Source organism: Psammomys obesus, unplaced genomic scaffold (genome assembly GCF_907164565.1).
Source record: "Psammomys obesus unplaced genomic scaffold, mPsaObe1.curated_primary_1811, whole genome shotgun sequence".
Lineage (NCBI taxonomy): Eukaryota > Metazoa > Chordata > Mammalia > Rodentia > Muridae > Psammomys > Psammomys obesus.
The window spans coordinates 11614544-11636262 of NW_026585504.1; the positions used below are offsets into that span (position 1 = coordinate 11614544).

Here is a 21719-nt window from a genome sequence, read left to right on the forward strand (position 1 = left end):
AGATGACTTGAGGTGTAATCTGCTGAAACTGAAAGAGTATATGGGGTCAGGGCAACCTTCTCAGTGCTGTGCCTAGAAGCAGTGGTTAACTGCACGATGCATAATCCCATTAGTGTGTGTGTGTCTGTGTGTTTGCAAAGGTTTGTGTGCACATGTACTGTGTGTTACTGTCCTCCTTGATCACCCTCTGCTTTACCTTCTGAGACAAGGTCTTTCCCTGATCCTGGAACTCACTGATCTTCCTGGGCTGGTGGGCTAGTGATTTTTACATCTAGCTCCATCTCCCTCCTCACCTAATGCTAGATTTAACAGATTAATGTCAGTGAACCCAATTGGATACTGGGTATAAGAACTCAGGTCCTCATGCCTGCACGGCTCTGAGCCATTCTCCAGCTTTCCACACGTACATTTCTAAAGTTCCTAGACTTCAGAATAGTTCATTGTGTTCGTTCTTTCAGAAGCGGTATGCGTGTGGGATATTTGTATTGTGGGCTTCAGGGACTTAATGCCCATTGTGTTCTTTTCATAAGCACATTTACAATCATTCTAAAACATGCTTAACATTTAAAACTCTGTTGCTCTGGATGGGCAGCTGTAAAAGCTGTGCTTTTACACACCTGTGCTTACACAGCAGCGCTTACGCATCCTGAAGTTGCCAAGAGAATAGTGGTGTGCTATCTCTGCATTTATAAGAAGTAAATCATTTCTCAATCTTAGTCATCCAGAATAAATCAAGGAGATAAAAAAAAGAACACTGGGTTGTCTTAGTCACTGCTCTATTGCTGTGAAGAGATGCTATGACCAAGGCAACTCTCGTCAAGAAAGCATTTAATCTGAGATTTAGGATTTCAGAGATTTATCATTATCTCATGGTGGGGAGCATGGCAGCATGCAGGCAGGTGCTGGGACAGTAGCTGAAGGTTCTATGTCCTGATCCATACATAGGCAGAAAGAAAGGAGAGATAGAGATAGAGAGAGGAACTAGGCCTGTTGTGGGCTTTTGATACTTCAAAGCCCACTCCCCAGTGACACACTTCCCCCAACTCCTAATCCTTATAATCCTTTCAAACAGTTTTACTCCCTGGTGGTTTATATTCAGATATACAAGCCTATGGGGGGGGCATGCCAATCTTTTTTTTTTAATTTTATTCAAACCACTATAGGAGCCATTGAGTTGTCTGAATAATTTTATTAAGACAATGTCCTTCACTTACAAGAACTTTCCTTGGACGGTTGTTCTCTGTCACAAGTCTTAAAAACACTTGCAAAGGCAGACACAATGCAAGGGACAGACCAAAGGACTAGGAGACAACCAGACACTGTAACAAGGATCCAGTGACTTAGAGAAATACACACACACACACACACACACACACACACACACACACACACACACGAACACAAGGCTTCCACAAACTTGGTTCTCCCAGAATCATTTTGGATAAGGGTTGTCTATATCTCAAGAGTTTTTAAGAGTACTTACTCCTCAGGGCAATAATTTATTATGTTAACCTTGCCTTCAAATGAAAAGCTAGTAGATTTCTTCTGCTCAGTCAAGCAGGGGACTGGTGATTGCAGCACAAACACAATGCATTCTAAGAATTGCTTGTTTTCTAGCTGGACTCTTTTGTCTTAATCACTTGGGCCCTAAGGTTTGTTCCCTATATAACTTCAGGCTCATTTCTTTAGAGGAACCAATCACATATCCCAACACACAAAGAGATATGACCCCAGGGACAACATAAAAAGGGTAGCAGTTTGAGCTTAAGTTTGCAACTTATACTATTTTCTCAAAAGCACCTCATTCTGATGTCTGATAACCAGCCTGCGGCTCAGCAGAGGAGCCTACTTCCCCAGGCACAATCACCAGAACTTAAGAAGAGCTCCAGCCCAAAGCTCTTCCCATGGTCCTTTCACCTCTTCGTGCTCTCACTCTGCTTTAATCTTACATTTGATGTTCCCCAGACTGCACAGACCCCTCTCAAATGTTGCCTCCGTGCCCTGGATTAATCAAACTTACAGTTTTCTAAGACATGGCTTCAAGGTACACTTCCGTTAGCTTTCACCCTAGAGACTCTTGGGATGCTCTCCCCTTCCCTGTGAACTTCACCACGTTTCAAGTCCTCTGCCTCAGCAATGCAAACAATTACCATGTGTCTTAATTACCTTAGTTGTTACATAAGAGTTTCTTTCTATATGACATCTCATTTTTCTTCATCAAATTAAAGTGTCGTCAGTAGAAATATGGACATTCTAGGAAAGCATGTTTAAAAATCTTGGTAATTACAACATTTTACATGGTTAAACACACTTTTTTATTATGTTGTGTATAATCGTAGAACCTGATTTCACACTGCTGTTTAAGCTTGGACATCTTCTGTATCACCAAAAATTTACTGAGGGGTCCTATATTGATTTTTTAAAGTAAAATATATTCTTCCATTATCAAATCATTCCTTGATTATCAGAGATTTGTGATGTAAAAGTTACCATTCAGCTAAAAGACTGATAACGACTCAATATCTTTATTATTATTACTTCATTTTATTTTTATTAATTACAGTTTATTCCCTTTGTATCCCCCCCTGTAGCTCTCTTCCTCTTCCCCTCCCAATCCCACCTGATATCTTATTGGTTCTAGACATCCTTTGTACCTGTGTGTGTGTGTGTGTGTGTGTTTGCGTGCGAATGTATGTTTTTGTATGAGTATGTGAGCGCTTGGGTATGTGTGCATGTGCGCGTTCTTTGTATTCGTACGAGTAGGGAGAAGGGGGTATAGTGTGTGAGAATGTGTGGGTGTAAGAGAGTGTGTGATATGCACGTTGAGTGTGTGTATGTGCATGAGTATGGTGAGCGTACAATGTGTATGAAGGTGTGTGGGTATATGAGTGTGTGTGTGAAGGTGGGGGTGAATAAGTTGATCAATTATACGTAAACTAACAACTGGACCCTTTGCTCTTGCTCCTATTAGGATGGGAATCCACGTACTTTCACTCATGGGCACCGCACGCTTTCAGAAAGATGGCAGGCCCTCCATCACCTGTGTATTTTTTTTTCTATATATAAAAACATATGCTCTGAACAATTTTAATTGCCTTGAACTTTTTGAATTGTCATTTAATGTATAAGCATTCATAAAATAACTCAGTGAGCAAATTAAAATTTTGGAAACGAAGATTTACTCTGGTTTGACTTCAGAGGGTTTAGTTTGTGGCCAGTTTGTCGTATGTGTGTGTGTGTGTGTGTGTGTGAGTGTATCAGATACACACATACAAAGAGAGAGAGAGAACTTGCATATGGGTGTATGTATGAGTGATTGTGTACACGGGAGCAGAACGTCCCAGCTTGGCCAAGGAGCACTGTCTATTTCCCCTCAGCCCAGTGTGCTAGAGGAGTGCTGTCTTTTTCCTGTCTACTTCTTCACAGATAGCAAGCAGAGAGAGGAACGCTCAGGAAAGAAGCTAGGAAAACATACAGTCATGAAGGACGTGTTCCCTGTAACTTACTCCCCTCAGTTAGGCCCAGTGCCAATCTTTCCTCTTCTCACCATCACACCGTCATGTGACACATCCGCCAATGGGCTCCATCTCGCCTTTCTTCACAGCCTCTGTGGTCTGTCTTTGGCAGCACACTAAGCTATGCCTTTGAGTAGGCATTGCCTAAGCCAACGGAACTGGCAACCAGGAGCAGCTACCTCAGACCAGTCTACTCAGCAGTGGACTACAGAGGCTTGTTTCTGGGCATTCCTGGGTTTTTATCAATTCTGTTCCTCAGCATTAGGAAAATAAGTCAAGGAAGGGGATCTTCCTTAATATTTTAGCACTGAGTATTCCTACTTATTATATATCAAATGTTTTCGAAAAAATGGTAACAAGAAGAAGTTATTATGTCATAAATGAGGCAATGCATCTGGGAAGGAAGCAGGATTCCTTAGGGAGACTGAAACACCCTTCATGTATGCCTCTATGGTCAGGGCTTTTCTTGAGCCTGTTTGTTACTCATTACCACTAAGGCTCAGACAGCTCTGTACATTTTTAGCACAGTCACAATGGGCTATAAAGAAGCGTTTCTTCTTATGAAATCTCATTTCCCCCCCCCCCTTAGGAATGGGGTGTGGTGAAAGGCAAATCTACTGTGGGAATTCAGATAAAGCTGGGCATATGTGTGGCAGTTACATGGTGACTGGAGGGGGCTACTAGGGCTAGGGAGGAGGAAAGGCAAGGTACTGAACACTCGCCCAGGAAGAAGTTGCTCTAGGAGGAAGAGGCTCCAGTGAGGTCATCTCGCTCTCGCTCGTGAGAGCTGTTTAGGTGTTGTGAGGGGTAGAGGATCAGCCTCCTGTATGGTGGCTGGGACTAGGGGATTAATTAGCCTATGATGTGATCATTAGGACTTCAGTCAGGTTTCGGCCTCAGGTGTCCTGGAAACATGGCTAGATCCGAGGGGAAGGCGTCACTGGAAGAATAGATTTGAAAAAAACTTATAGTAAGTTTAAAAAAAAAATCACTGGAAGCCAAGAAAATTAGCCTAGGCTGGCCCAGGACTTGTTATGTAGCTTGGGATGACCTCCATGCCAGATCCTCTGTCCTCTGCCTTCTAAACTCTGGAATTAGAGGCATAATTAACACAACCAGTCCAGCTTTTGTTTTTTAGTGTTGTTGTTTGTTGAGTCAAGCCCTCACATATGAAGATTTCGCTAACCTGGAGCTCACCGTATAGAGTAAGCTTGGCTTGAACTCATAAAGATTCTGTTTGTACGTCCTGAATGCTGGGAGTAAAGGCATGAACCAATACACCCAGCCTCTGTGCCTCATTTGATTTGATGTGTGGGGCTGAACCTGGAGCTTCATCCATACCAGTTGACATAAAAAATTTCCGAGACTGAGTAGTTCAGAAAGAGCATGAATTTATTTTCTCAAGATCAAGGTTCCAGCATTTGGCCCTTTAGCTACAAAAGCAGAAAGGCAAGCTCCCACAGCCCTGCCTCACGGACTTCTGCCTAGCACAAGGGAGCAGTCTGCGTCCTGGTCACCTCTCACATCCCCATCTCTTAAGTCAATGTTTCAGAATCACTCTTCCCCCTGGACCAAGCCATGTTTCCAGGATAAGGAAGGAGGTAGGGCATGACACTGGGTTAATTGGTTACAGGTATTTAGATTTAGTAAGTCCTACAATTTGCATTTCACATGTATTGGCTGCTTTAGTGTAGAAAGACTTAAATTTTAAATAAATTTCAGAAGCAGTGAAGTTCAAAGAACTCCTTTGGTGTCAATTAAGGGCTGCAAAAATTCTTTCAAATGTCTAAAGGGGATGCTCCATGGAGAGGCAGCTTAAGCCAACAGAGTTGGAAGGAGCTGGGAGAATGCCTCTGAAGAGGTTCTGTTTCTTCTCTTTTAACTGGTGAATTTGTGAATCAAATTTTTACTTCATGCCCAGTTCTGAATGCCCAGGAACATGATGGCAATAGCCACTAGGGAACCCTGTCTTTTGTCTGTTTTGTTTAGAGGACTTGAGTGTCTTCCTCTGTTATGGCCCTTTGCCTTTTGTTCCTTGAGGCAGGGTTTCTCACTGACTCGGATGCCCCCTGTTCCAGTTAAGATGACTGAGCAATGAGATCCTGGGGTCTGCCTGCCCCTCTACTGCCCCATTGCTGGGGTTACAAGTGCACGTGGGTAAGCTTAGCTGTCGCATGGAGATTGGAGCTCAGACCATCCTCTTGCTTTCACAGCGAGCACTCTTACCCACAGTCATCTCCCCAGACCCAAGGGGTCTTAAAGTTATCGGGGATGGACTATGAAGGTACATATAGACATATAGGTGTGTTCACAAACCCTGTGGCTACTCCATTTTATGTGTCACATGACTCCAGCTAGCATGATTAAAGTAGCCATTTCAACAACCCACGCCTGTCAGTCCATGAAAATTCACAGCATTATTTTAAGATACTGCATTGAGGGTTGATGCGAGCTTGACAAATATATAAGGAACAAATCAAATGCCAAACTATCTGCCCATTCTTTTTATTAATTAAAAAAATATAGACCCTAGACAAGCAAAAGCATAATATCCCTTACTATCACAAGGAGTAAGTTATTCTATGATGACTTTCTGATGACACATAGCTTTCTGTTGGAGGAGACACTTAGAGATTATAATGGAACTCAAGGGAAACAGCTCAGACTCAGTGTGTACAGTTCATTCAGTTGTACCGGAAGCACTAAGATGATGTAATGCTAGCAGGTAGGACTCAGGCACCAAACTCTTCATGAATGTGGACACACAGAGAAGTTACATTAAGGGACTTCTATGATTTGTAAGTAATACCCATGTATTGGAAATGATAGCATATATGTTCACACCTAAAACTGAGAGAGCTCTGTTCGATGCTTGTGAGTTCTTGACAACTTGCTCCTTTGAAATAAATCCTGAAAGAAATAAGGGGAAAGTAAAACAGATGCTGCCTCACTCTCTTTCCTGATAGTAGTTGGTGGTGTTGCAATTTGAACAGATATCTCATAAATTTGGTATTTTAGAATTGTTCCCTGTTCTTCAGAAGAGGTAAAGAAGGCATTCATTTTTCTCACATTCGTTTACAGATGAGCATTCCTCGTTGCAGGGAAAGCCACCCCTTGCACAGGAATAAGCCTAGTTCTTTGTCTCTAAACCATCACCTATTTTATCTAGGAAAGATAATGCCAGTGACCAAGCACGAGGAAGCCAGTTCATGGATTAGTGAATTGTGGCCTATAGACTAAGTCATCTGAGCACGATTACTGTGATAATCTTTAAGGAAATGGCAGGGAATCCAAGTCTTCTCCCACTTGGCACACAGGGGAACCTTTCCAGGCTTTGTTTACATGTAAACTGGAGAAGTTCTAAATAATCTTGAGGGTAGAGAAAATACTACATTCTCTGAGGCCAAATTATAACAGCCAAGGAGTCCTGAAAAGGGAATAAAATGGAGAAAAGAGACAGAAAAACAGCAGCCAGAGAAATGTTTGGCAGAACCCCCCCCCCCCCCCCATATGCTTGCCACTGCCCTAGACTTCTGCCTGTCTGCAGAATGATGCACCAGCTTCTCCCTTCAGACACTCGTGATCCCTTTCCAGATCTTCATCAATACTTAGCAGGTCAAAAAGTGAGATGTCAATGTGCCCCCCTCCACACCTCGTCCTGCATCTACAAGGCTCATAAGCGCAGAGTAGGTCATCCGCAAGACACGCTGTGTGGAAGCGACATCCTGTTGGCTCTGTCCTACTCAATGAAAATATTTTCCCGAGAGCCTTAGCACTTTTCTTCTAAGTCAGAAGTACTTCCACTCCAAACACACTACATGCTTGTTTGTTTTAAATAGAAGATGGGCAGAGGTTTATTTATAACAACAGAGGAATACTGTACCAAGCTCTCAGTGGAGTGGGCAGATAGACAGGAACAACGATTCAAGTGCTTTAGAATTCAAATGGCTGCTGCTGCTAGCTTCACGTATGACCTTGGTATAGTCACTTACTTTAAGGGGCCTTAGTTTATCTCAAGTAAAGAGAGTAGGGAATGGCTAAGATTGTTCATTAATTGCATGCCCTGTGTGGGGTCTGACCATATAGTCAGTTCTAAAGCGCCATGCAGTAGAAACCATTATGGGTATCCATTAGAGTATGTAGTGATGGAGTGTGTGTGGGGGCGGATCAGGTACCATTTAACATCCAGTAGGACCCACTTGTCCTCAGAGAGAACATTCCAAGATCCCAGAGGCATGTGACATTACAAATAGTACCAATATATCCTATACATAAAAACTTTTGAGGAAGCTTGATTGATAAATTAGGAACCAAAAGAAATCAACAACGATGTTTTAGGTCTTAGATACTTCATCATACAATTGTTTTGGTTTCCTTATAAAATTGAAAATATTCCGCCCCCTCCCCTTTTTTGATTAAAAGAAGCTCTTCACAGGTTCTTCTGTCCTTGAATTTCCCATCAGCCTCTGCTCGTGTGCTTTGGGGATATTATTAAGTAAATGAGAATTACTTGAAGACAAGCACTGCAATAAATCGACAATTGATCTAAAAGCTCATCAGGCTGCTGACTGATTAACATGAGGGTAGTTCCTATGTGGTGGATACGCTGGGCTAAACATATGCTGGATAAAGAAACAATCCACATCCTGGCTGAATTACATCAGGAGAGCAGAAGAGGTTATCATTTTACTCAGAATAGGGCAGTTTAATGTTATGACTGACTCATTCCTGCAGTTTTCCAGTCAGTAATTTTAGACCTTGGTTGACTATTGATATATGGAATTAATGGAAAATAGGTTATGGCAGTAAAGGAGATGAAAACTACTGTCATATATATATGACTTCATAAATTAATTTTTCTCAGGCTCTTAACCTCAGTGGAACCACAGGACTCCCTTCTTACCCTGTACCCCTGTCCTATCTCTCTCCTATTTGTATGTGTGAGCATATTTGCACATGAAGTAAAAATGGAGGATGATACTGGGGACATGAGAGACATTGAGATCAAAATCTGTCCTCAATCTTGTTACTATCCTCTTTTTTGAAGCTGGACCTGCTACTGAATCTGAAACTCACCAATTGGCTGGATTTACTGGCCAGTGAGCCCCAGCATCTGCCCATCTTTGTCCTTCAGTAGAGTGCATAAACACGCACATGGCCTTACCAGAGGGCTGGGGACCTGAACTCAGGTCCTCAGGCTTACATAGCAAGCATTTTACAGAATGAGCCATCTCCCCAAGCCAAGACCTTTTAAAAGGATCACACCACCTGGTGTTTTCTTAGACGTGTGGCGATCTCAGCACCAGCAGACACACTGCACGTCAACTCTTTGCTTTAGATATTATGTCCTTTACAACTTTGCATGTCAGGAGCCAGGCCTGTGCCTCCTGATTCTCTCATTGGCAGGGATAGCTTGAGAAGTCTCAGTGGGACACAGTTAGATCCAAGGGCTCCAGTGTAGGATCCCGAGCAGGCTTGTCTTTCTGTAGCTCACACATTCAAGTATCGTTTCAAGAATGTAATCGGATAGCATGTTATCCTCTAGCTAAGATTTCACATTTTTATTGTGTTTAAACCTTACTCAGGAGGATACCAGATTTGGAAGAAACATTTGAAAAGAAAGGAAGAAAACTCATTGTTAGAGATAGAGCCATCTTTCTAGGCTTCTGTTTCTTGGTATCATGTCTTTGTAGCTTCTTCCTTCAACATGCCAGGCTTAGGCTGTGTGCCCACGAGATACAGCCGAAGTGATGGTTATATTCCACTGAAGATACTATAGCATTATGAAATAAGAAGAGAGATATCTTGGTTTTGTTCCAGAACCTGACACAGATTCTTGGAAGCTCCTGGCTTCTCAGGGAAGCCAACTCTAGGAAAAAAAAATATGTCCTCTAACGTGAGAATAGCTTTATTTTCACTCTCTTTCCCTCCACCAGGATCATCATCTGCTCAGCCCGTAGGGAGCATTCTGCCCCTTTTTCCCAGAGTGCCCTCTGTGGTTAGAATTTATCCCTTCTCTAGCCTAATTGGGTCCTGAGTATTTACTCCATAAATGAAATTTCCTCCAGCATAATGAGACAAGTTTTAGCATGCCCCAGATAACCTCGTGATAAGGATTTAGAGTTCAGCAAGCAAGAACTTGGCTTGTTAGTCAAGAGCTTGGTACTTTTAGCCCCACTTTCAATCTTCAGAAAGAGTGAGCAGCTGGAGATTACATTACTAACTGCTGATCAATGATCTATTAAATCATACTGATGTGCCAAAATATCTATTAAACAAAACCTGGGCAATGAGGGCTCATGAGGTTGCAGGTAGATGCTTATTGGCGGTGTTGGGGGATGGTAGAATGGGAAGGTACAGGAGAGCTCCTTCCTTGGCCTTCATACCACCTTCCACCTCTCCACTTGTTCCCAGCAGTAAATCAAGCACTTCACACTTTCTGTGATTTTGACAAGTTGCTGATGGGACAAGCCGGGCTGAGGGGAGGGGCATGGTATTTACTCTCTGAAGCTCAGTGCTTCCTGTGTGCCTTCTGAAGCCGGCCTAGTCGTAGAGGTCTGACTGCTCACCCTGAAGTTTATGTTGGCTTGGTGAGCTGGCGTCAGAATTGAAATAATCAGCCAGCCAGCTGGTGTCAGAGAACAGAGTGATTGAGCATAACACCTTCTTTGTTGCTTTCGGTCTCTTCTATATTCTCTTTCACTCAGATCGCATACTGTGGGGAAGGCAGTTGTCATGTTCTGAGGACACTTGAGTAGCCTGTGTGCTGGTCCATGCGTGAGGAATTGAGCTGTTGTCACCAGCCTTCACAGTGAGCCACTGTGGAGGGTCTTCCCTCTAGTTCCATCAAGCGGCAGGTCCCCAAGGACACTTCATTTCCCTCCTGAGGCTGCACAGCACTGTGATTTTCTTCTGCTGACCTTCGGAAGCAATGCACTTCTCTCCTGCTTACTTACTTAATGTTAGAGTGAGTGATAGACAGCAGTTAAAAAAAAAAATCTGTCCATTGCTGAGGATTGAACCCAGGGCTTTGCCCTTGCTGGGCAAACATTTCCTCCACCGGACTACATCCCAAACCCAACGAACACATTTTACAGCCAGTATTGTCTTGCAGCCTGTTAAAGGCCCTATCATCAAATCCATCCAGTTCTCTCTAAAATCAGAGTTTTAGAAAAGATCTGAAGACCACACCCTCTGAACTCAAGATAAACATGGGCACTTTTTGAGTGTATGTTGCACATTAATGGAATTCCAAATATTCACAACTATGCACGCAGTCTCATCCTGGGCCAAGTGCCAGTATACTCGGGGCAATTATCTTCTTTTGACTGGAGATATTAGAGAACTTCTGCTTAGTTCTCTGTAAGGGAGAAGACAGGTTCTCTCTCTGCTTCCAAGAAGTAGCTGAAGACTTTCTAGGTTCCATTTCTGCATAAGGTTATATGACCAGATAGATTCCTGACTCCTTTTAGGAATGACATTCTGCAGCAGCAACTTCAGCAAAACTTCTGCATGTGAAGCCTATACTCACAGAGGTGTAGGAAATGTCTCCTCCATCTTTAAAGCAAATTAACTTCCTTCCTGATCTTTATCCTATTACGCAGATACAAAACTTAATCTTAGTTTTCATGGCAGTTCCTCTCTTCCCCCTTTCATGTAGCTTTCACTGAGTTCTTTAACCCACCTCCTGCTTCCAGGTCATGGTCATAGTCTCAGACGTTGTCAAAACACCAGGATGCAAATGGTATCTTTGTGAAAGCTGAGGTAGAGGTGTAGCCACTTGAGAGATTGCATGTCTCGTTAGAAAAGGACTGGAGAGATGGACGGTCCCATGGTTAACAATGACCTCTGCTCTTGCAGGGAATGACTCACAACCACCCCTAACTCCATCTCCAGGGGTTAGGACACCCTCATCTGCAGGCACATGCACAGATGGATAATACGTCTTTCTTTAAAAGTTAAGGAAAAAAAAAAAAAAAACAACAACAGAAAAAATGAGAGCAACTTGGCTATGGTGGTTAACTTCAATTGTTAACCTGATGAGATTGGGACAAAACTAAGAGATAATTTAAAACACAGTCCTGTTTAACACTACAGGGGTTCCCAGGGCAGAGTGACTAAGAGGGCACCATCGCATAGGCTGAGACACCATGGGAAGGAGAAAGTTCCAATCATATACACACAGACACACATTAAGAGCAGCCTCTCTCTCTCTGTCTGCCTCTGTCTCTGTCTTTCCCTCTCTCTTTCGCTCTCTCTCTTCTGGACACCTTAATGTGAACTGTCATGCACTAATGATCTAAAACTATGAGACAGAAATGAACATTTTTTTTGCTTAGGTTGTCTCTCTTGGGTATTTGCTACAGCAACAAAGGGTCTGACAGCCACAGCCTGCAGACTCATCGGCACTCAGGGAAACAGAAGTCATAACCTAGAGAATGAAATGCGCTTTAGGAACCTCCTTTCAGTGGCAAGGGGGAACTTTAAGATTGAAGAGGAGACAAGAGCCAGTGTGCTTAACAGCAAAAGAGCCCATTGGTTAGAAATGAGAAGTTGACCATTAAATGCAAAACATAAAAGTCTGCAATTATTTGATCTCTTTCCACTCACCTATTTTCTCAATATTATCTGTTTTGTGAACGGAAGAATTTCAAACCATGAAAATCCTTAAAATCCACACTCATACCCTTCTCTGCGATCCTGGATTTAGTCAGAGAGCAAATGCTGCTTTCGGCTCCCTAGAGTTGGTTACCCTGTTTAATTGGATTGATGGTGACGGCTGTAATTACCTTCAATGAGATTGTGTATCGTGTGACAATGTTTCCTGCACCAGTGCTAGCTTGACTTGTGGAACACATACAGAAGGATCAGTTACTGTGGGGCATCATAGCTTCCCAAGTCATGTTTGCTACTATGGAAGAGTTAAAAATGTCTGTAGGAAGTCCAAGGAAGTATTCCTTGGTAGCAGGTTTTCTGACTCCCACGTAGCCCTAGTTAGCTCTGTACTACTGTTGAAATGGCTATGTTCTAGGCCTCTGTTTCTGTTATTATTTAAATAAAAACTTTTTTTTTTTTAAGGATTCAATGATGACTAGCAAATAGGAAGCCAGTCAGGTTCTTTCTATTGCACTGCTGTTTATTGTTATAAACTGTGACTTTCACTAAAAGATGTTTTACTATTTTTCTGTTTCTCTTTTTTTTCACTGGTATGACACGGGCAATATCTACTCCAGGGCAGGCCTCATGTTCAGGAGTGGTTGGTCGGAACAGAGTTGACTCCATGTTTTCCTCTGTTTGTTTGGGTTGTGTATGTGTGTGTGTATAACTTTTTTTTTCATTTTTCCTTTTTAAATTTTACTTTTAAAGAGAAAGAAAGAAAGTGAAGTCAGGTGGGTAGGGAGGGCTTGAGAAGAGTTGGTGGAATGGAAAAGAATGTGCTAAATATACACTGTATGAGAATTTCAAAGGATAAAAAAATGGTTAAAAAAGCGATTTTGAGTACAAGCAGCCATTGCCACAGGTAGCACAAAGATACTTTTAAAAAGCACCCAATATCTAGTCGAGTTAAGCTTATGATTTCTTTTCTGTGATCTGCAAACCTAACAGTTTCGAAAAGTAACATGGTGAATAAGAGAAGACATTAAAAATACTAGTCTCTCTTTGTAGACGGAGCCGTAATTAATACCTAGGAAGCCAGATGCTCTACGGCAAAGACGCCTCTATTTTCCAATTAACACATGGAGAGCTTTAAATTTTTCAACTGGAAGCCCAGCCTCCAAATAAGGCAAGGCGGCCAAATGTAGTGAAAACACACGTAGCTTCAGAGAAACGTTGCACATTGGAAACATACCCCATCTTATTAGCTTCAGCACCGCTCTCATCATAAACAAAGCTGCTTCTGCTTCTTCCTTGTGATGTGCATTAAACAGAACTTGGATGTGTGCCCTCTTGAAAAAAACCAAGTTCCTGCCTTCACAAACCAGATGGTGCACATCCCCTCCACCCAAGTCCTCGAGTGGAATCAAACGGGGTCCCTATTGTGTTCTGTAACATGGTTAGTACATCCGCAACAGCGTGTTCTTGCGGAGACCTCGGGAAGTTAAACAACTTGCCTACTGTGGTCCTGCAGAGTTGGACAGGAGGCCTCATGCAGCTGAGGAGTCAGGACTATGAGGGAGGGCTTCTCCTTTTTAGTTCTTCCAAAATAGGCTTCAGTGGAGGTGTGGGGCCCTGCCACATTGGCTCACAAAGAAGCTGTCTTCTGTCTTTGAATATCAGAGACAAAAAGTCTGCTGTCTCATAAAAGAGCTAATCAAGCAAGAAAGCCTCCCTCTCTATCCTTTTCCCCCTTCCTCTGCCCCTCTCTCCCTTCTGGTCTCATTTGGCCATATTATATTTGTAGGATGCTCTATCCACCATTATCACCAGCAAAGCAATACCCACTTCGGGATACCATTTGAGTGTCACACTTAACCACCAACAGAAAAATAAGATACATCTAAAGACAACTCTTATTCTGAATTTAGCCAACCAATTGGGGAATAGTATACTGTCTCATACCTTGGAGATTATTCTGTCTTGGCAGAACCTAAAAAAAAAGAAAAAAGACAAATACATGCATTAATGTTTTATTACTTCTGACCTTTGAAGCAACAGAATTGAATTAAAGCAAATATAGTTTTTTTTTTTCCTCATAATTTAGTGAAACAGCTACTTCCTCTACTTAATCAACCATTGTTAAGGAACCGTCGGGGGTGACAGGGAGACATGCACCAAGAGACTGAGCAAATCCCATGCCAGTCTAGGCTCTGGAGTTGTGAAACAGCATTTGGAGGCAAAACAAAAACCTCTGACAGCTTGATGATCGCCTGTCAGCTCTGTCTTAGACTGTATCCTACCACTCTTCACAGGTCAGAGAGAAAAACATTCCTCCGTGTTAGGACCCTGTCCACAAAATGTAGCATCTATCATGTCCTCTTCTCTACACAGCTGTCTGGTTTACAGTAAGGCGAGGTTGATCACGTCACAGCCCAAGGGACTCAGATGGGTCACATCCTGTGACTGCACCATTTCATAGGCCCGAGTCTGAAGAAAAGTTTTTGAAAAGCTCAGTGCAAACGTGTCTGCAGAGGTCGATGTTCAGTTCAGCCAAACACCGTGTCTTCTTCCCAGTTTGCTTTTCAGAAGCATTTCCTCTGCAACCCAAATATGGGTGCATTTCAACTTGGGTTAGAAAGATTTAATTAAAAATAACGCCATCACCACCAAAGAAGGCGATGCTTGATCGATAGTTCCAGATCTGAGAAACATTTTCCCTGGACACCGCACGGTTCTCAGGGACCTGAATGGTTTCCTTTTCCTAAAATGTAAGGTTGCTTCTCTTTTTGGTATTTTGCCAATTAGAAAAAAAAATATGTGTTGAGCAAACATGGAGCAAATCCATCAAAAGGTTAGGATTCTTTTTATTTGAGTGCGCTTTCCTAATGGGTTGAAATTGATTGATTAGCTCACCTAGAACAGACTTAGCCTTGGGCAGAAACAGCTTTGTAGACTTTAGTGGACTGGATTTTTAAAACAAAAAAAGTAGAAAATCAACATTAAGAATTCAATGGACTTCAAAAGCAGAGGAAAACAGGAAAAACACAGTCTGAAAGTATATTAAAAATCCTTTCATTTATTTCCAATCAAACGGTCTGGTAGCAAATTGTATTATTGTGTCTACCCGACTCCGTCTTAGCTGAGAATGCACTCAGACTATGATCTCCAAACTCAGTTTACACCGAGCTTTCACAAACTTCATGTACTGTTTTATTTAAAATTTTTATGGCAAATGTATCCCCTAATAGACAGCTTCCCTTTCTTCCGTTCCTCTCACTGCTCTGCCGACATCATACACATTGGCTTTGAAACTATTTTCAGAGAGAAATTTGTCTAAGTATAAAGTTTGCCTTTCAGAAAAGGCAAGGGGGAAAAAAGCAGTTAATCCCCTGCCTCTGGCTAGAATCAAGAGAAAAGAACTTCTTGAAGGCCAACTACTCTGATCTTGGGTCTCAGCCTCTTTACTATTCTGTATTTGGTATATACAAGTGCTAAGCTCTTAGCACAAAGAGGAAAAGTGTAGAGAAAGTGACATTTACATTTGCATGTGTGTGAACATATACGGGATTGCTTGTGAAAATGCAGAGTCCTGGGCCCAGCTCAGCTGTACTAAACCAGGCCTGGGCATTTTCAGTATGGTCTACGGAACTGTAGTTCTGGAGAAGCCCTAACTGCTAGATGTGAAATGTTTTATCAGGCCATGTATGCTGAGTGTCAAATTTGGAATCAGGTGGCATTTTAAGTGGATAGCCAAGGTGCATGCCTGTAACCCTAGGGCATGGGAGGCTGAGGGAGCAGGATTGCTAACTCTAAGCCAGTCTGACTACATAGCAAGTTTAGGCCAGCCTGGGCTACATAATGAGATCCTGTCTTAGTAAGTAAGTACTGGATCACACCAAAAAGGATGTACTCAGTAATATACCTAAAGAAAGCGGTAGTCAATAAATACAATCTAGTTATTACTTGCAGATCCCTGGCCCGCACCTTTGTGATTTACATAAAGACATCTGACTTACATAAGCACTACTTTGCTTGATATACAAATATACAACTCGCCAAGAAAGGAAGAAAGTTTAGGTGATTCAGTCTAAGTACCTGACAGTTTAATTGTAAATAAGACATAGAGTCCTTAGAAAGACTAAAAGGAGTTAGAAGGCACCCTTTCCCATGTTTTTAAACGAAAAAGTTTTTGAATAAAGAGATGAAGGCAGTGGATTGGGGGGGGGCAGAACATTTAAAAAATTGATGAAAAATTTTATCCACAGGCTTGAATGATTCCCAGGATAGAAATATCCATAAAGAACTAGTAAGTAAAATACAATTAATCATGATTAATCATGCACTGTCTGAATTTGCAGAGAATCAAAATTCTGAAGTAGACACATGACACCTTCTGCTGGCTCTAGTTCTCCACCGAGTCACAAAGTATTGTACTGCTCAGCTCAGCACAAGCCTTCCTACCTCCAATTATAAGTGATATTGTAAAAAAAAATCACTAAACTCTCCAAGTACACTTCGCTGCTCCCTGCATATGAAATATTCTTTTCGAGCACACGTTCAGTTTGTACAAATGACAGCGAACTCATCTTCACTCTCTATGGGCTAGCCTCAAGGTCTCTCTTTTTTTATTTGTAAATGCTGTCTCTGGACTCACCACCCCAAGCGTTTACTGAAAGAACACGATTAAGCCGAAATAAGGGGGCTACAAACAGTTGCCAAGTTTTAATGGGACATACACATAAAAACATATGAAAAGATATGTTCTTGTCACCATTATTTTACCGATGTGGGAAAATTTAACAGTAAGACATAGGAAAGAACTAATTCAAAGGAGGCACTGTCCCTATGTTTTCAAATTTGTTGTGCAGTCATAGTTACTGGGTCACTGTGTTAATTGCTTCTCTGTTGCTGTGATTAAGGGGTAATAAGCAACCTAAAGGAGCAAGGGCTTGTTTGGCTATTTCAGAAGTCTTGTTACTTTGTGGTGAGAAGAGTTACATCCCTTAGGCAGTGAGGGCAAGAGCCTTGGTGGATCACAAGCTAGTCATGTAGAACACATCACCTTTCCCCTGAATGGATGAGTAGCTCTCTAACAGGGCAGAGGAAGCATGTGTAGAATGTGTTAGTTGCTCACTAGTTCCACTGGAGAGGAACTCAGAAAGGACCAATCCTACTGAAGACCAATCCTACCTTAGTCTCCACCCACCCTCCACCCTGAGATGAGAGTGAATGGTAGCCAGGCTCCCAGACATCATGCTGGGCAGTAAGCAGAGTGGGACAGGCAATAAAGGGAACACAGGGCAAGACGTAGCCCTCCCCTGGGGAAGTGCTTCAGCTACCCACTTCTTCTATCCAGGCCCTAGCACCGCTCTACTGCCTATTTAAATTCTTAATCCACTACTGGGTCTATTCAGGCTGAGGACAGAAGCCCCCAGATCTTAATGTCCTTAGAAATGCCCCCGCAGCTCACCGAGAGATCTGCCTTCCTTATCTAGCCATTTCTCAGTCCAGTCGAACTGACAGAGTATCTACCCATCTCAGGCCTGGAGAAGCACCCTTGTCTACATTGATCTCAGGGGACACTGCTGTAACTTTCATCTGAGTTCTCTTTTATCAAGAGGCACTTTTCGGGGTAGATTTGCCTTTCAGCAGGGAAGCCTTACACCCCAACTGCACCAGATCAAACCCTGTCATCTATTTAAAAAAAAAAAAATCTCTCTTCCTTATCTGTCAGCACCTTGCAACTGTTGATCTTCCCAGGTGTCACTTAGCCACTCTCAACTGGACATCCTCTGGATCCCAGCCACGGTCAACATTTCCCAGAGCCACAGGTCCCCAGGCCTCCACCTTATCTCCCCGACTTGCAAGCCCACACATGACCTTGGGTGTATTTCTTCCAGGCTCCTTTTCAGAGAATACCTACCTGTTCACTCTTTAAAACTACATGCCACAGCTTTTCTGTGGGTCCTTTCTTAACTCCTTGGACACAGTTACTTCCTTGTTTATGCTTTGATGCTACCCCTTCCTACTCATTCCAGGAAACTCCCCAGACTGTATAGGTATGGCCTGTGTATATGACCCGATTAGATAAGGGGAGGTTCCTGGAAGCTAGCCGTCCTACTTAGGCACTGAATATCAACTATCTACTCTGTGCTGGGAATTTTATAACCTGAAACGCAGAGGGGAGCATGCTATGATTATTTGATGGTTGCATTCCATGTGAGGGCATCAGTGAACAAGTGCCGTCTGTGACTTCTCTAAAAGATGTCCCCAGTTGCCATCAACCACCTCCTCACTGTTCAACTGTGGGGAATGTTACGTGCTTCATTGCTAGCATGTTGGGTCTGTTAACTTCAGGAAGGGGAACTTATTTCCAGAATGAGTACTGGCCTTTGGGGACAAACAAGATGGCTGCGGGAGGAACTGGGGACTAAGGCAAAAGGAGTCAGCTCACACTCTCAAAGAGAGGAATCGTAGTATTTGTATCCAGTAAAACTGGGCAAAATGAGTCCTTCAATAGTGTTGTGGCTTTAAAGACAAATGAATAGCATCCTCCAGAGTTTGTAAGCCTCAATGACACCCTTGCTACGAAGCAGGTAGTGTGAATTACGTTGTCTCTGCTGATGGATTACGTTCCCTCAGGCATAGCCCAACTCTAGTGCTGCTTCACCCTGAGTTCTTTGCCTCTGTTTTTTTTTTCTTTTTTCCTTAGAATGAAAAAGATCTTGATGCTTAAAGCTTTTCTTTTGGTTATTTTAAACAAATTAAAGGCTTTCTAGGCAATTGTCCAAATTCAGGAGCTTAAGCTAAAAACCCTCATTTTGGAAAATTTCACGATTCTCTATTTGGATTGAGGGGGTGGCTCTTTTCTTGAGCAGTCATAGAAGAAAGAGTAGTGAATGCTTTCGAAAATTCAGGCAAAATTAGAAGTCACGCTCTTGCCAGAGGTGAGAGGAACTTCTGGGCTCAGGGAGAAGCAGAGAGGCCAGGCCATCTTTCCTCTGCATGCCCCACCAGGGCCAGCACTGACCATTCGCTCACCAAATGCATTCTCAGGGCTTTGTGTTCATTATGGTACTTTCCACCAATCTGCGGAGAAACAATGTAATTGCCAATGTTGTTTTTCATAATATACATGTGCTGTTAATGTAGTTATGAGAAAAAATATTTTGGAAAGAAAGCATTATAGACCCAGTTTTCATTGGTTTGACAATTACAGAGCTACTATAATGCAATGCAAACAAAAAAAAATTATACAATCTTTTTATAATTTTCGTGAAGGGCCCTTCTAGATGCAAATTTTTATTTATGTAATTTTCACAGGCTATAATTTGACACAGACTCTGTCTCCTAACCAAGGGGTTTGCTGTAAACACTATTTAGTTTGTAATTACCATACAGTTAAATGACTAATCACAGAGATTCACTTCATGATCATTGACAAAAATGGCCACACTTAACACAGATGAAATTAACACTAAGGAAAATGGGGCTGCCTCTTACCCATGCCCAGACAATCAACCAAAGTAAAACCACCCGGCCACAGCTATGATGTGGGATGAGAGACAATTAATCTGTGTTGTCTGAATCAGAGAAAACCTGAGCCACAGGCCTGTTTTCTTGCTCCAAGTCAAGTTGGAGCAAGAAATAATGGCAGCTGAGCACAGCGCTCCTGCCTGCCTTAGAAAGCTAGAGCCTAGAGTCTTTGTGAATCAGAAAGTCTTTTGGTGCTGGGTGTCCTAAGCGTTAGACCTGATGATCCCCCCTCTGTGGGGTTTCCTCTTGCCAGAGGCACCCAGTCTTTGCTTTAGGGACCACCATTCTGTCTGGGGTGGTGAGTAGAACCCACAGGCACAGGCGCCTGCCTGTGGCTCCACCTTTCTGGCCTTTAGGAGCCTGGGTGTCTGCCTAAACTGGGTAATTTTCCTGAGACCTTTTCAGGGTGGTGGTATCAGCTGAGTACTCTGAGATCAGATGAGCTGTTTCCCTCCCTGTGGGTTTGTACTCGACAGTGAAATGCAGTCTCTGGTGCCCTGGGGCCCACAGTTCTCTCTGAGGCAGCGAATCAGGCGTGCAGGCAGGGCTTTGTGCAGGAGCCTGAGTTCCCTGGCTCTGGCTCTGGGCTGGCTCCTGGGGTGCCCATGGAACCCAAGTCTTTTCCAGGGGATGTCTGGGTGACCTAAGGTCGGTTCCAATCATTTCCTGCTCCGTGGGGTTATCTCTCGACTGGAATATCCAGTCTGTGATGTTATGGGCCCACAGTTCAGTTTGGGACAGTGACCAGATCACTCTGGCGTGTGGCTCTGGGCTGGCGACCAAGTGCCTGGCGGAACCGGGATCTCTTTAGTGGTTTAGCCGGGTGAGTTAAAGCTGATTGAATCCCCCACCGTGGGGTGTCCTCTCACATGTGAAACACAATCACTTGTGTTTTATGGCCGCGAGTTCTGATTGCTCGTCACTGTGCTGATCCTGCTGGGTTGCTGCTCAGAATAAGAGTTCTCCCAGCGCTGCCATCTTACTCTGCCTCAAGACTATGTCTTTTAAATTACTTAGAAAAATAAAAGGAGGAAGGAGAATACAGGAGGAATAACCCTGAGAAAGAGAAAGAAGCATTCCTACAAGCATTCAGAAGAACCAGGCAAACTTACCCTTTACTTTTTCCCTTCCATAAAGCTCCTCTCTGTGAAATATTCATTTCGAAAGGATTCAGTTTCAATGTATGCTCAGAAAACATTGGTTATTCCTTCCTCCCGTCACAGTTTCTATTCCCTTAATTTCAGAAATGATATTTAGTTTGGTGACTGCTGTGGACTAGAACCAGACTGCGACATGGAAAACGTCAGTCAGGATGCCTCTGACAGCAGCAGCTTGCTCTGGATTCCAACCCACCGCCTTCCCTGAAAGCGCCATTTAGTACCTATAGATGCTGATCTCCAGAATTTAAGTTGCTGTAGTAAACTCTTTGTCACTCTCCATGTGGCTCTGCTCATGTGTTCCTCTTCCTGAGCCTCACCTGGCACGTTTCTTACCCAGAATCCTCAGATAATCTTTAGACACAGGGAAGTGGGAATCCCTGTAACACCCCCAAACTTCTGTACTTATCTGTTGATGTAATTCTCTGGCCACAGATTTGTGGCATCTGTATCCATCTTTTCTCTCCTGGCATTTTTCTTTGCCTAAAGTCTTTGATCCATCGTGTTAGCTCTTAATTGCTTTTTCCATAACCTTAGGATACATCAAAAGAATTCTAGTTCCACCTGGCTTTCATGGCCACCACACAGTCCAACACACTTACCAAATGCCTGGCCAGGCCCACCTGTTCCTGGCGCCCTAGAACAGTCACCTGTTTTCCGAAGAAACCCTCCTGAAACCACTGTTCCATGGAGTCTTTTGTAATTGTGAATCTGGACATTTGTGTCCCTTTAGCACTCGTGTTGAATCTCCATCCACAGTGTACACTGAGAGATGAAGCTAGAGATGACTGTGTCACAAGAAAGGGGTTTGTGCCTTTGCGCAAGGATTCCAGGCTGTCTGCTTCACTCTTTTACCCTTCTCTCCCTTCTCCTGCAAGGGGATGTGGCAAGAAGGTACCACCTTCAAAGATGA

The 21719-nt window shown here is 43.0% G+C and overlaps 1 protein-coding gene across 11 annotated transcripts in view; it reads right to left on the bottom strand.

Moving 5' to 3' along the window:
* Positions 1-21719, bottom strand: part of Sema6d (semaphorin 6D) — a 563349-nt gene that overhangs the window by 167178 nt on the left and 374452 nt on the right. For all 11 annotated transcript variants that reach the window (XM_055622156.1, XM_055621848.1, XM_055621771.1 and 8 more), the window contains exon 4: positions 14076-14103. The gene's annotated coding sequence lies outside the window, so the exon portion shown is untranslated. The remainder of the gene's footprint in view (positions 1-14075; positions 14104-21719) is intronic.